The sequence below is a fragment of the Acartia tonsa genome, chromosome 5, assembly GCF_053477335.1.
Source record: "Acartia tonsa isolate MP-2025a chromosome 5, ASM5347733v1, whole genome shotgun sequence".
Taxonomy (NCBI): domain Eukaryota; kingdom Metazoa; phylum Arthropoda; class Copepoda; order Calanoida; family Acartiidae; genus Acartia; species Acartia tonsa.
In genome coordinates, this window is record NC_137264.1 from 38,032,778 (window position 1) to 38,048,420 (window position 15,643).

The following is a 15,643-nucleotide window of genomic DNA, read 5'->3' on the forward strand; positions in this document are numbered from 1 at the left end:
AGAATTGTCCTATAGATTTCAAACGTTGTAACAATTTGATTATCAGTGTCTTAGATTATTTGTCCATGCTTCTTAGTTTAATATGATTTATTGTTCATTTTCTCCATAGACAAAATTATCATCATATCATAATGTTAAACATCAGTTCAGTTTTCATTAAAAATGCATTACATAGCATGTTTGGTAACGTCGTATTATGAAGAAAGCTTGAATCTAAGATTAATTAATTGAACAGAGTGGACATAAATTAGAAAGTAAAACAGGGATGACATCATTCATAGGTATAGATGTTACAATCTATGTTGTGACAGGCAAAGTTATTGATAGAAAAGAACCCTCTGCAGGGTCAGCTAAATTCTAGTTTCTGATTGTGTATATAGCACCCTCATCTTATCTCAGTATTTACTAAAAAAGCTTCAAACTTCCAAAAAAATCTAAATTTTAAAAATAAAAATTTTTGAATGTACTGTGGTAATACGGCAGCATACGGACGGGCATTTTACAGAGTTGCTACGCAGTGGCTTATCAAGTCAAGCCTTCTGCACTAATCCTATTATATCACCATTCACCTCATGACCGCAGATGACCCCATCGGCAGCAGTCAGATTGGACTGGCTAAATAGGGGAGGGGCACGGACACTTAGCAACCCCGCGCCCCTCAGGCAACTATCCTACCGGGAGATGGTGCCTTCCCCTTTACTGCAGCTTACCCCACAGATGCCTACCGCCGCGGGCTACGCCCTTGTCTCCCACACCCCCTTCAAACCTAACTCATTGTTATCATCTATTTTGTATATATATAGTAATCACCCATTGTAAATGTATTCAGTTTAAATATAATTTCTGTATGAGTAAATCCTGCTAGTTTGTTTTGGTAGAATACTTCAAGGCTAGGGGCTCGTTGGATTCGAACTCGCAACCGGTGAGCTGAAACGCTTCGGCTTACCACAGTACAATTAATAAATCGTTTATACATTATATCGCTTTTCCCTTTGACCGGAGTAGCTGTAAATAGATATTGCAATAGTTGGGTTATCTGCTGTACAACTTTGGAAATTAGGCAATAAATGGACAATCAATTTTCAGTTGATCCTCTGCAGCTGAGTAAATCCCATGGCTAGGCAGCTGCACGTCAGCCGCTTGTAAGCCTCAGGGAAATCAACCTTTTACTATTTTCAAAAACAAATTTTAAGCATCCAAACCATGGAGACTCGTTCTACCCAGAAGTTATTGATGGGTAAACAAATAGACAAACTAGGTTTTACATTAAATATCCTTCACAGAAATATTTCAAAAGCCTTTTTTTATTATAGCAGACTTATGGCGCGATTTAAATGGATTGGAAGTTAGAAAAAAGTAAATAAAAATATATAAAATATTAACTAAATTAAGATTGCTAAAATTTGATATTACAAGAAATTAAGCTAGAGTATCATATCAAAACTCCCAGATTCGAAATTAACGCTTACAGATATTGAGACATCCTACTAGTTTTATTTCAGGACCAATTTTGCAACAAAAAAAATTGTGTATTGTTGTTTGTTAGAAAAATATTAATCACTTTTGGACTTTGGCCAACATATTAAAACTTTGATTTCCTAGCTTCCAGTTAATTCATAAAAGTCCTAACAATAGAATGTCAAATGTTTGTTAAAAACAAAAGGTTTTAACTAAAGGACAGCAACTAAAGGCAGAGCATAATAAAAGTAATAATAGTTATTTATTGCATCGTATTATAAACAACTTTCCACGGATGTAAAATGTACAATTATAAGATTAAAATCAGTTTTTTAGCCTGAGTTGCTAAAGGTACAGGCCCAAAAACTGGTTTTATTCTTATGATCGTACATGCTATACATAATTTTTCAGTATGGCTGAAAACTGGTTCTAATCCACCGGATATTAATCCGTTTCTAAGCGATACTAGAAAATATTAAAAGCAAAGCCATAGGAGCCCCAAAAAACTTGAAAAACTATCTGGGGAATTAGTTATAGTCAGACACACTGACAGACAGTAAGTCGGTCAGTGCGTTATGAAGATGGGCAATAATAAAGATGCTATACATCTATTAACAAAGGAATTATTACAAACCAAGTAACCCCACTTAACTGTGTAGATAATGACTCCCCCTTTTCTGCACAGAAAGTCGTCATTAATATTTTTAAGGACATTTTTTGAGAATCTATGGACACTTCATTCGCTGATTTAAGGGAGATATGCAGATTTTTGTAGCTACTTGGCTGTGTTATGCCCCCTCTATTATCTTACTTTAATGCTGCATCCATAAATTAAGCACCCAAGATTTGTTATTTTTTAATTCAATAAATCTTGCATTTTCTTTGTACGTGTTAATACATTGAAGATATAATACTTGTTTATTCTAAGTTATTTAATTTGAAAATAATTGGAGAAGGAGTATTATTGTTGTTTGTTAGAAAAATATGAATCATTTTTGGACTTCAGCCAACATATTAAGACTTTGATTTCCTAGCTTCAAGTTAATATAATATTGTACCATGTTGTCTTAGGAATCATTATTCCAAAATAAAGATAAATAGGACATTTATATGAAACAAAACAGATTGTCAAAAATTTAAAAATCAGCATGTTTTAAATGGACATACCGACTTTCTGGTAATGATTATAGAGTTGCTATGCTTTCCTAATCGTACCTAACCGTTATAAGAATCATCATGCAAAGTTTTGTTGCATGACTGACGAACCGATGAATAAAGTAAATTATAAACAGGAAACTTAATAGTTTAGGCCGGGAAACATCAGCCATCCATCTTAAACAGCCGCTAAATCACATGTGCCTAATACCGTTTCTGACCTACGAACGGACAAGAGGACATCTTAAATTACAGAGTAGCTTCTTTATTGAATTTATTCATCGCTTAACAAAGTATCTACATCAATACTGAGTGATTTATTGAATGAGGGAGACGAACAATTGTAGAAATGATACGCATCTATAGAAGGGGGAAGGTGATGTAGTTCAATAACCACACACCTTGTCTCTCGGAGTATCGAATACAAATAGCGCACAACACGCTCGTACACACCAACGCCTATACACACACACACATACACACACAAACGCACACACATATCAATGATAAATCTATAAATACACACAGAAACCACCCCCCTTTTTCTCTCGGTCAATTGTTTATGTTTAGCGCTTAGAGGCGTGTGTATGTTTGTGTGTATTTGTGTGTGTGTGTGTGTGTGTGTGTGTGTGTGTGTGTGTGTGTGTGTGTGTGTGTGTGTTTGTGTGAGTTTACGTATATTTCTGTCAAACGTCGGGATGGTTTTTACCACTTTAGTTTGACTTAAACCCCTGTGCTAGATATTTACCAATAGACATTTGTTATAAAAGAATATAGTGTTTGTTATAAAAGTGTTTTCATTATTTTGTATAGGAGATATATTTTTAAAAGCGAAGCTTTTCTATAATTTGGGTCCGAACGTCCGTACGTAACGGATAGCTCTTTTCGTAACTTTAGGCATGTTAGAATTGTCCTATCGATTTCAAACTTTGCATGAGGATTCCTACAGGAGTTACCAGAAATTCCGTACGTTCATTTCAAACATGTTGCTTTTTAACTTTTTAACAACAAACTTTATGTGATAAAATTATCCGATTGGTCTGATTTTTGGAATACTGACTCCTAGGACAACAAAGTATATTGTTATAAGCGAAGCATCTCTATAATCAAGTCCTCTATCAGATCAATAAAAAGCTACATTTTAACTGTGAAAAATAAACCCTTAATAATACGTGATATAATAGGATTGATATTTAAAACTCAGCTAACAAACCCTTTATTTTTTTAACATTTAATTCCCTTTGTAAAGAACCTAAATTTACATGTAATATCTATTTAATTACACAGGAAAAACGAAAGAATCCCACTAACCGACAGGTAAACAAATTATAACCCCCTCTTGAATTTTAACATTAACATTTTTTATCTGCTATAGGTCTATTAGGTTCGAATCATGACATTAAAGACGTAACTTACTGCTACGTTGTAAGATTATAAAAAATTGTAAAAAAGTAAATAAGTTGCAAAACTGCACAAAAAAAGGATACTGTTTAAGAACATACTAACATTTTACTTATATCATTGTACTTTCTTTCGATGAATCAGTATTCCATACATCAGTTGAAAAGGATAATAGTAACACTTATATCACATAAAAATTGTTGTTAAGAAAGTTAAAAATCAACATGTTTTAGGTATTTGGTTTTAAAAATTATTGGGGTGGGAATACTCGTATATACTCGTTATTAAAGTATGTTTCCTAAAACTGTGTCACGGAAGTGATAATTATAGGTATGAACCATAATGAAGAATAAACCAAGGATGTCTCATGTAACTTATCATATAATGGATATTAAAATTATAGATGTAGTGTTTGAAAATGATGATAACAGAGTTTATATTTAGCTATTTCTTAGCCTCTTTTTCGGCCAAACTATCTATTTTACATCCTTTTAAACTATTCTGCCCTTTTTCTTTCTCATTTTCCATTTCGCTTTTTTTTATCTCGCGCTTTCTCTATCTATTTCTTTCTTCCTCAATTTAATTTTTTTCTCATAAATTGTTTTATCCGTATTGATTAAATCCATTAGTAATAATATATAAGTATGAACCTAATTTTAGACAGATTAAATATAATTTTATCAAGATTTTGTTTAGTAGTGTATCTTCTTTACAACTAGAGGATTTCAGTCATTCTATCCATACATATTACGTCATAACTTATATATACTTGCATATAAAAAAAGTAAGCTTTTTGTTTGTTTATCCTTTAAACACTGAAACAATTGAGCTCTTCATTTTATTATTTTATAGCTGCTCTACATATGTATACATATATGAGTCTTTGTTTTTTTGATGTGCGTCTTCTTATTATTTTTCTTAAATGCTGACTTATTATGATTCCAAGATTTTAAAATTATGTTCATATTTGTGGCTCGGCCCCTAGTCTCTAGTTTCGACCATAGAGGTGACAGGTTTCACCTATTTAAAAAAAAATACTACTACTTCATTTTTTTTGGAGGGGGATAGCTTAAAACAACCACATAAATATTCCCCACAAGCACAACCCCATCAGTTCATCGGTTAGTGAAATTTTGAGCTTCAGATAGAAAGACAGATACCGTTCTGCTCGTTTTTACACTTGTGCAACATGGCTATTTAAAAAAAAATTCGAAAGGGTTTTTATAACAAATTTAATAAACAACAAAAAACAAATTGTATTGAATGAACGTACTGGCATACTGTTAATAATCATAGAGTTTTCGCACTTTGTAGCGGATTCCTTATTATTGAAGGAATCTTTTTTAAAAAGACTTAAACTGATCGGCCGATTTAGAAATGCCTAATGTTGCAACTAGATTTTTTTGTTTTCAATGGATGGGTGGACAATAAATTTATAAAACTGCTTAATCCTTATATAAAAATAAGAGGATCTACGTATGTCCCTCTGTCTGTCCCGGAGGTTCTCGCTAACCTCTATACCCAAGAGAAATTGCACCTCGTAAGAAAAATGATCGGAGATCGACTGCCGCCACCCCCCCCTCTTCCCCCTTACTTCAAGTGCCCCTAGAGATCTCTAGGTGCGTAGCCACTAGTGTAACTATAATTATAAAGATTAGTTAATCACTAAATCAGCCTGGAAAAACATTAATTCTTAATGAGCGATATTATAAAGTATTTAATCATACGGTGTGAGACTTTTTTTGACTTACTTTTGTAATAATATTTTGTTTTTTTTATCATTTATAACTTTTTGCTATGTTTTTGTTAGTAAAATGTTTGAAATAATAAAAATAACTCTTATTTTATACACCTTAATTGGAACTGATGATCTATTTTTATAGAGAAACATATGTATTCCGCAAATAAATAGTTAAAAAATTAAATGTGTTTATACATATAATAAAGAAATAAATAATTATTGTAAATGTGATGATAATTTTTCAAAAAGAAAATAATTTTATTTTGTTTGAAAAGTCAGCCTAAAACCATCCCAAGACTTTATTTTAAAAATATCATATCCTAAGTCTATATTTGTACAATGTACGTATAGGAAGCTTCCCTGCAACTTAGAACTCAATCAGTTCAGTGAGTAGCGAGAGATTGAAGGACATATTAAAAACCTTTATACTTTTATTAAATGAAGTATAAACCCGCGATCGTGGCTGAATACGAAGCGCACCCTCTTGTCGCCGGGGAGGTGATACGTTCGAATCTCTGGCTGACACCGCGTCATAACTAAAGACGTTAAAAATGGTTCCTACTGCTGCTATGTCTGGTGTGCGACATAGATAGTAAATGTAGGGGGAATGACTTGGCCCATAAACAAGCGCAACTCACTACCATGCACAGTCAGGACTTCTCAGACAAAGTTCGTGCAATCAAAGGGTTGGTTGTCTGATGGATATACCTTAACCTAATATCCTTGGGTGCTAGAGTATCGCATCCCATTACACGTGGATGATTCTCTGTATTCTCTAGATTACCACTATAATCGAAGGTGATTCCCGCCATTACGAGGTAATGGTAAAAATGAAGTATAATTATGAAAAGAAAAAAGGGGAAGTTTTTTTTGCTGTATTGCTCTTGGGTGGGAGTATTAATTTACCGGTCTACATTTTTCACCAAAAGATCCTACGTTCTATTCAAACATGCTGATTTTTAACTCTTTGGCAAATTTTTTTTGTATTAAATAATTCTCCTATTCATCACATTTTTGGAATGTTAATATTCTGCTTATTAAGTTTTGGATCTACAAAGTGTGTAATGTCTGTTTGTTCTACCGGCTGATTCGCTTTATTGAACGTTACAATCCTTGTTTTATAATTATTTAATTTGGTATTGCCAATTTTTTCTTCAGATATTTTCATGCACAATATAGAATATAAACCTCAAAGAGAATTTTAAATTTTTTTCCTGAACAAAATTTACGCATTTAAAATTAGAAAATGTAATTAGATTTGTCTTTTAGATCTTTAAAAAGATAGACTAATAGCAATCTTATTTTGTTTGGTAGGTTTAATGCTATTTTTATTTAAAAGAAAGGTACGTCCTTCACCGACAAATGAGTTGAAAAAATATTACCTTCTTTTATTTTTTTTATATTGGAGTATCCAAAATCTGGACCTCAACTCAAATTATCAAAACAATCTTTCTTATACACAAGAATTTATCTTACCCCCCCCCCCAAAAAAAAAAAAAATCATTAATTAAGGGGGAGGGGGGGACTTGTTTTGGAGTCAGGGTAATACCTATAAAAAAAACTAAGTAGGTGGGCAAAATACCCTTTAACCATCCTATGTAAATCCCTATAATTAAATCTAAAGAACATTTTATTTTTTTTTAACTCATCCTTTATGCCTGATATTTTGAGGGTCATATAGATTATAGTATGAAACCATGCATATACGAATACAAATACAAAATGCAGCCAATTAAAAAAAACTTTTTATACTTTTTTTCTTTTATATCATAATTGCAAAGTTGCTCGTTGATTCATTTTTTCTTTGTCACTACGAAAGGATCTCGCTAACCACGAACCGATATGGTTCTTCTTTAAATTGCAACTTCTCCTATGTCCTGGAAAGGTTTAAAGCTATTTTGGGGGTCGGTACCACCAGCTTCCAAATAAAAATCGCCCCTAAAAAAAAATAATTTTGTAATTTGTCTATTAAAGTATTATCTTTTCAACATTGAGGAAGACACTATAATGTTGGATGTACGTCTATAAATAAAGTGTAGATGCACTATAATTTTGAATTATTTATAGTATAGCTGCAATATAATTTGGATAAAATTGTTCTTGTCCATAATTGCATATCCTTTGATTTTCCACAAAGAAACAAAACATTTAAATGCAGGCAGAAAAAAAAAGAAAAAACATGAAAAAAAACTATCCACAAATCAAATTTTTGTGTTGGCTTCGATAGGTGCATTACTGGCTCTTGTACAATTGTTAATGTTTGTAGGTACATGATGTACGATTAGCTCGAAAATGTTTTTGTCCTCGAAAAAATTTAAGAATTTACTGCAAGCCCTAACACTGTCCGGCCCTTTTAAAACTAACCTAAACAAAGCATCAATAAATTTGACAAATGCGGGATTAGCGGGAACATAGAACATGCTTGAATATAGGATTATTTCAAATTTCAAATTTAAACATTTAACTTGAAATAGTTATTTCTTTCATCGTATTATAAACCGCTTTCTGCGGACATAGAATGTACAATTATAAGATTAAAACAAGTTTTTTTAGCCCCAAGGATTTAATCTTATGATTGTACATTTTTATATTCGCAGAAAGCTGGATATAATACGATGCTAGACATAGTTTTTTCGTATGGATGGGACCGGTTCCTATCCACCGGATTCGAATGAATACGAGAATAGTTATTTCTCGTATCGTATTATAAACGGCTTTCCGCGGATATAGAATGTACAATTATAAGATTAAAACTAGTTTTTTTAGCCCCGTGGTGCCAAAGGCACCGGCTAAAAAAACAAGTTTTAATCTTATGATTGTACATTTCTATATTAGTAGAAAACTGGATATATTACGATGCTAGACATAGTTTTTTCGTATTCATGAGAACCGGTTCCTATCCACCGGATTCATATGAATACGAGAAAAGTAATTCTAGAATTTAAAAAATTAAAGAAGTTTTCCCTATTTTTTCAAACATTTCGTGTACTATACAAATTCAAGAAAATCGACAACATTACATGATAAATACAAAATCTTTGTACAAGATCTACAGATTAAAATTAAATAATTCAAAGAACTGTTTAGAAACTGAATTGAATATATTTAGTAAATGTCATTTTTTTTCAGCAATAAAACGTATGGGGAATACATAGAATAATAAAATAATTCGACTTTTTGTCCAAGTCTGTCAGTCTGTAATGTTATAAGGCTAATGTGATTTTATCGTCTGCTATTAAAGATAGAGTCTGCTTGTGAAGATTTGCTATACTATCTGGTGCGTAATTTACTTTGTTGGTTAGTCTGTTAGTTAGTCTTCAAAGTATCAAAAAATGATAATACGTGTTAAAGGTTTCATGGTGTTTTTTTTTGCAATAAATCTATTCTTGATTTAAAGTTTTTTTTTGTGCTTCGCTATTTAAAGATGTTGTCCTCCTTGTTGTTTACTAGAAGTTTTACAATCATAAATTCTTGGAGAAGGTCTTGTAAAACATTTGTTTGTTAGTTAGGGACATTGGTAAACATTATGGAGCGAGGAGGACAACTTCCGTAGACGCGCAACCATGTACGTAGGCATAGAGATTAAAAATTGTAGACTTTCAACCCATTTTGATATAAATTAAGATATTTTTGAGACAAAGGCTTAAAGTTTGTTATTGATTGAAGTGCAATATTATAAGTTACCAATATAATTAGTGAAAAAGAGCAAAAAACTGTTAACTATCATATAAAGAAGTAAGGTTTTTTTTTGTCTAAAGCTTATAATTTCAATTATTACTCAACTGATTGATTTCTTCCTTTTATGGAAGCTTCACATAGGTCCTGAAATAGTTTATGGCCATTTTATTTTTAGAATTAAGCCTTGGGATTGCTAATTTTCTCCTTCCTATATACCTCTTTAAATTCAGAGTCCCTAGTGTGTTTAAAAAGAAAAAACGTACTTGTAATACAATAAAACCTTTCATAATCATATATCATTTCAGTATCAACTATTATGCTCAATTAAATGTTGCAAAAAAAAAATCTATATGCAATATAATATCTTTAAAATCATAAAAGATATCTTAACCAGACTGTAAGTAAACATTGTATAACTTTTGCTAAACAAACTTGGAAAATTTCATAATTTATATTTTTGTTTATTTTAGAAAATGCAAGGAGAAAATGTATTTAAAATAAATAAAAAAGAACAATAAATTTAACATGAAATTTGTCCTAAACTGTCCAAATTATAAATTTTTATTGGAGACTTCTTCGCTGAAAAAAAAACAACGTCGCAAATTAAATGTTTTATGTTTTTGATAGCGAAGCTTTTTGCACATATAATTAGGGTCGTTCAATCTTTACGTCCGTTATTGATAGCTCTTTTTTTTAATTTAGGAATGTTAGAATTGTTCTAGCGAATTCAAACTTTGTTCTTTTGTTCCTGTATCAGGAACGACGTTAAAAGCGTAAAATTTGTATCAGAAAGTCCGTACGTCCATTTAAAGTTAGCTGCTCTTTAAAACTTTTTGACAAAATAAATTGTATGTTATAACATATTCAATATTTATATAATGATTATTTCCAATTATTCTTAAAGACAACAAGATACAATACCATAAGCAAAGTATCTCTATAACCAAGTCCTAAAAATTTAATTATGTCCTAATGACCAGTAATGCTTTTCAAGCACTTTTTACCAAAAAAAAGCACTTGAAATTTTGTTCTGCTTTGTTCTGACACTCAATTGTTGCTGTTTGTTTGATTTTAGAGCTTTGCTAATATGGATGTTGCCATCCTTGTTAGTTGTGCAACAGCTATATATCACAAGTTAATTTCAGATAAAAAGTTAAAGTTAATAAAATGTCAACACTTTATCATCTCTAACAAGAACCATACTTTCTGTGTAAAAGGTAAGCTTAGTTAATACAATTTTGATAGGTTATTTAAGATATCTCGCTGGAAAATAGCCTAAAACCTGCCCAGAATAGATAAAAGCTATTGGTCGGGAATAAAGAAGGTAGAAATTACATTAAACATATAAGTATAGATATAGAGTTCAGATAACTAAATGGATCCAGTGTTGGGGACCTTTTTCGTCTGCTAGTAAATTGATTTACAAAATTCTTTTGTAACGACTTTGCTTTGTTAATATTTACGACGCCATTGGCTGATATTCAAAGAACCAATTGAAAGTTGGGACAGGGTCCATGGGGTAGGGACATACAGTTATCTAACTACTTTCCCCTCTTTTGGTTTACATAAAATGAAATAACAATCTTTTATGTGATCACATTTATTGACAGAATAATTTTTAAAAATATTCCCTTATTTGCAATATTACGAAACTGCGATATATAATTTTAAGTATATTTTAAGCGAAATAAATGCTTTAAAGTATAAAAATCATACTGTAATTTTTACTTTATTGTTTAAAATGCGATAAAAAAGTATTAATCTCACTAACAGTTATAATGAAAAATCATTTCTTTTTCATCTTTGAAAGAAAACTTTTGACATATATTTGCTAATTACTTATTTTTTTGATCATTTCATAACAGTGAGATATGATACTGGATGTTTCACCAGATTTCCATGTACTTTAATAAAGTGATATCAACAGCTGGCTAAAATAACGATATCCCAATCCACTCTGTTACCCCATCCCCTCTTATCCTTTAAATGAACGAACTGGTCATTAAATGAGGTCCCTATTAGCAACCTCAATTGACGATAAATTTGCCCTGTCAATATATCCACATATACAATATCCATTAATATAAAGAATACTAGGATTTCAAATGCCTATGATTTAGTTGTTCGAATAATCTCTAATTTACTTATAGATAGAAGTTTAATATATTTAATTGTAGCTGTTTATTTTAAGATATAAAAGCCTTAAAAATTTCATTTAATCTTAGAATTATTTGCTTGAAAATGGTAAATTAGATAAACCGAACAAGTTATCATGATTACATTTAAGCGCCGCACTATAAAAGTTGTATAATGTTTTAGTGTTATTTGACGATGCGTAAAAATTATTTCATGAATTTAAGTAATCAATTTGAAAACTTTTACATTAAATATTATTATTACATAAAGTAGTGGCTATGCCCATAGCATTTAATAGCTTTATTAAAAATAATATAAAGATATTAACGGAGTATACAACTTAGAAATTCAAAATTTTAAAATTATTATTTTAGCCATTTGTATAAAGTCTAATAAAGCTCTAAAAAGATGCATTAATTAATATACAGCAAAAATTGATTTAAGATTATTTATTTTTCTTCTATAAAAGCTGTACCAACAAAAGCGAAATGATTAAATAAATAGTTGTATACTCTGTTTAAATCCTACGAGGCATTTTCATACTAATGATTGATTGACGAAAGACGACAGGTCTAAAAAATGTCGAAAAAACGCGGCATTCTTGACTCAAAAAATCATTAAATTACCAATTAATTTATTTTCTTTACATACTCATAGTTACACCCCTAGAGGCCTCTAGGGGACCTTAAGTTAGGGGGGGGGGGGGTAGAGTCACAAATTAACTCAAAGAAAGTAAAATTAATTCTAGGGTGTAATGCATTTTAATCTTTTAGATAAAGGTGACCAAACCCCGCCCCCCCCCCCAATAAAAAAAACATTTTAGTAAAGGTAGATATATTTCCTAAAGAGAAAAGCCCAATAATCCCAGCAGTTTAGGAGAACTTAGGCTTCAAACGGATAGGCAAACATCTCATTGCTAATAATTTTAATTCACAAAAATGAAGGAAAATTATGAAAAAATGTAAAATAAAACGAACATTTGTAATATATATTAAAACAATGAGAGCGTAAAAATTACAATATCATATATAATAAAAACAGTATAATTACCAGTATCCTTAATTGAGAATTAAACATTAGTTTTTAAGTAGCGTAGATACGCTTTAACTAGGGTATGTATGTCGCTATGTTTAAAATTTTCTACACTTTTGTGTTTACAAAGCATATTGTAAATTACCGCAAAATTCTGATTTGTCAAACATTACTTGGTACTGTCTTGGCCCAAAATAGGCACAACTCAATACTATGAACAGTTAGGACATCCAGACAAAGGTCGTTGATCAAAGAGTTGGTTGTCTTACAGGTGTTTCTTTTCCTAATACCCCGGGTGTTTAGATAGAAAAGGAGATATTTAGCTCACCTCGAATATCCTTGGTTGTTAGACGTGACATTAGAGTGTCATACACACCAGCCTCGCCCATATGAGGTAATTAATAGGTCGATAATCTATGGTTTTTTTTGCAGTTTACAATTTTCTTGTTAATTTACAAAAACTGATTTTCTAATGGATATAATTGTCTTTGTTTTGCTGAAACAAAATATTAGGGGTCATTGTTATCAGAGCTGGATCTTTAAATCATTTTAATGGTGATTTAGATCGGGGTGCGCCGAATTTCAGCCAATTACAGCGTGGCATTAGTAATATTTGCGTATGAATATTAATTGTCCAATTTATGGATGGAAAAATCAGTCTTTGTTTTCAATATTAAACATTAGAATAGTTATTTATCGCATTATAGACAGTTTTTGTTGCGGATATTGAAATATGAAATAATAAAACCAAAACCAGGTCTAACAAAACTGGTATTTATTTTATGATTTTTATTTTTATATTCGTTTTAAAATGTCATTATGTCATTATGGCCGAGACCCGGTTCTAGTCAAGCGGATATTAATCGGTCTCGAAGTCATAATTTAAAATGATATTTGTTTACATTGCATTCTCAACGGCTGAAAACCGCTCAAACGATTAGGAAAATTTATGAATTGTAAAATATTTTTTTAAAATTGTCCCCAAAAAAACCAAAGTAAAATAGTCATTGCCTTTGGACTGCAAGAATCATTAGTTTATTTTCTATTTGCTTATTCGATTCCTTTACTCCTGAGCATTAACTTGTTGAATATAACCACAATTTTAAATGTAAATAATAGAGTTTTTTAGAATATGCATAAATATTTTGAAATATAAATCATCGAATATCTTAGCATAATTAAAAAGGACATTTAAATTCAAGATGTATGTTTAGCTTTGAGGTTCCACAATCTTATTTTTTGAAAGAGATTATGCTTATTCTAGAAACTTTTCGTCTCTTACATGATATATCAGAAATGCATAATATACTTAATATTATATTAGTACTTTAATTAAAGAACTAGCGGCTTCGCCCCTAGCCTCTAGGGGCTTTGCCCCAAGAGGTTTGATCAACCTAATTTTTGTATTTTAGATTTAAAAAGAAAAGTAAAAAAAAAAATTTGGGGGGGGGGTATTTTTCATTTTTTGGGGGGGTTGGGGGTGTCCCACCCCCCGAGAAAATAGCTTAAAACCATCACAGGACCAGTAGGTATATTCCCTGAAGAGTAGAGCCCAATCGGTTCAGTGGTTACTGAGATCTTAAGCTTCAGACGGACAGACAGACGGACAGACGGACAGACAGACATCGTTCTACTTTGTATTATAGATATTCCATATAGGCGTTATGGAGGGGTCGCGATTATTTTGTCTATTGACCTGTTACTTTATGTTTCAGAGTTTAAATTGAAGAGCCACTTTATATATAGTGTTATAAAGTATTATTTAAGGTTGATCTAAGACAATTGACGTAGTGTGTTATGATAAAGTAAAGCTTTATTTTATATATGCCAGAGACAGGAAACATTATTGAAAAGATATGATTTATTTTGAAATTAAACAATAAATGAATCTGATAATTTGATATTTTGTTGATGTTTAATGAGAGAATGGTTTATATATCTGTTCTCTATCTTATGCACGGACAAAGACCGTGCAATTAAAGGGTTTGCTAACTGCTATGCACTGTACCATTAGTATGAGGTGAAGGGTCTAGACTTGAGTTGACAAGTTTGCTCAGCTGTTTAGTATAAAGTCATAAGTATATGAATTTATAAAGAACGTGTTCTAACTTTTGTGATTCTTTCAATAATTACTTAACAGAATTCAAAAAGTAAGGTGTCAAATTAAAGATCTTACTATTTTTGTTCATAATGGCAATTTTTTTCTTTTTTTGTTGCGTTTTAGTGCCTTAAAATCAACTTAATTTAAAAAAACTTAAATTACTTAAAAAATAAGAGGTCTAAAAAAAAGCTAATGAAAGTAAATTAATCTAAATGATTTTAGAATTGTTATAACAACGTTTGTCTATGTCCCCTAGAAATATTGAACTGTCATGAAATAATTGAATCAAGTATTAAATCATAATATTATCAATATTAAACATGTTAACAATTGTCCTTAGATTTAGTATTATTCAGGGATCTTAAGGGATAAGACATTGAAATATAAAGTGATTTAATTCCCAGATGATAATTAGCAGAATTAACCTTCTGTAGATTAAAATTATTAATTGACATGTATGAAATTTTGAACCAACTTATCAAGATTTTGTAGAAGTATTACAAGTTTGTATTCCAAACGAATGAGAAATCGTGTTTATAAAACTGTAATTACAATTAAATGTCCCCTCTATTAAGTATTATCACGGAGGAGGGACTTGGATTTTAAAATATACTCGTCCCCAAAATTTAGTAACAATGTTCTTACATTTGATGAGTATTTTTGGGACTTCACTTAAATGTTGATTGATTTGTATTAACTAATCACACTTTGAATTTACTGATTGTGTAATTTTGTAATTTGGGATGTACATTAATTCATTGTCTTATTGTTTAGGATATTAAAATTATTGTAGAATCACAAAACCTATAATATTGAAATAATTAATTGCAATAATACTTTAAGACTCATTTGCTACGCTCAACCAATAACATTAGTTTGCTCTATTTTAAACCTAATATGAGTTATGTCAAAATAGAAAAAACTAATTGTTTAATTGGACT

At 30.8% G+C, this 15,643-nt stretch overlaps 1 protein-coding gene across 1 annotated transcript in view; it reads left to right on the top strand.

Annotated features, from left to right (window-relative positions):
• The first annotated feature begins 10,576 nt into the window (after positions 1 to 10,576).
• The window catches only part of LOC145319433 (uncharacterized), a 48,463-nt gene continuing 43,396 nt past the window's right edge, over positions 10,577 to 15,643 (top strand). The window contains exon 1 of the mRNA XM_080161572.1: positions 10,577 to 10,650. The gene's annotated coding sequence lies outside the window, so the exon portion shown is untranslated. The remainder of the gene's footprint in view (positions 10,651 to 15,643) is intronic.